Genomic DNA, 1,352 nt, shown 5'->3' with positions numbered 1-1,352 from the left:
TAAAAAAAGAAGAGGACGCTGCTTAGTTATAAAGCTGCCGCTCCACACTACAGAAGCATAATCCAACCTGGATTGAATAAAAGCTTCATAAAAAACCAGCCTGCTCCTATAGTTGAGAAAGTTTTTTATCCTTGCTAATTGAAAGGTTGTCTTTAATAAGGACTTTCTTAGAAAATGAATATGGTCAGACCAAGTGAGGTTGTGATCTATAACCAATCCTAGGCATTTGTAACTATCTACCTGTTCAATGTTTGAATTGTCTATAGCAGGGGTCGGCAACCTGCGGCTCGCGAGCCGCATGCGGCTCATTTGATGTCAAGATGCGGCTCTTCAGCTCCATGCACAAATATTAATAATTATTTTAATTTAATTTTAAAACTCATAAAAATATTAGTCTGCAATACTCGGTAATTAAAGATATAGATCTAATGCCTATGTAAAGTTTCTAATTTCGAGCAGAGCTTGCTATACTACTTTAATATGTTTTGTGCGAAACATGTGTATGTTTTTATATGAATAAATATTATTTCATATTTTAAGCTATTTATTTTAAATGTAATATATATATATATATATATATATATATATATATATATATATATATATATATATATATATATATATATATATATATATATATATATATATATATATATATATATACATTACATGTACCTAATCAAATATCATAATGTTGAAATAAAAATGATTGTGGCTCTTTAAAAACTGGAATATTTGGTAAATTGTAACTTTTGGCTCTTCCGTCCCAAAAGGTTGCCGACCCCTGGTCTATAGTAATGTTTAATGCGGTGGATGGAAGACGAAGGCGTTTCTGATGAGTAGTAATAAACATTGACTTGGTTTTATCGGGGTGAAGTTTCATTTTGTTAAATTTTGTCCAAGTAGCAAGCTGATTGGCACACGTTTGAAGTTTGTAACTGAGTGACTCAGCACTGTCAGCAAAGACATGTAACGAAGTATCATCAGCGAACATCTCGCACTGACCAGCGTCAATGTGTAATGGAAGATCATTAATGTATAAAGAAAAAAGTAAAGGACCTAAGATTGAGCCCTGTGGAACCCTTATATTGACATATTTCTGTGAAGAGATGGTATTAAGGTGAAACACGCGTTGAGATCGGTTAGATAAAAAAGAGTGAAGTAACCTAACTGTAAAGTCGTGGAATTTGTATGGAATTTGTTTTTTAAGAAGTATGGTGTGATCAATAGAATCAAAGGCTTTTCTGAAATCGACGAACAGCGAGCCACAGAGTAGGTTTTTGTTAATATTTTTAAGCCAGTTTTCATTCATCTTAATCAGAGCAGTGTTACAAGAATGAAACTTTCTAAAC

This window comes from Physella acuta, unplaced genomic scaffold (genome assembly GCF_028476545.2).
Source record: "Physella acuta isolate Inbredline_101_S28 unplaced genomic scaffold, ASM2847654v3 ptg000186l, whole genome shotgun sequence".
NCBI classification, from domain to species: Eukaryota; Metazoa; Mollusca; class Gastropoda; family Physidae; genus Physella; species Physella acuta.
Note: the sequence above shows the minus strand (reverse complement) of the source record.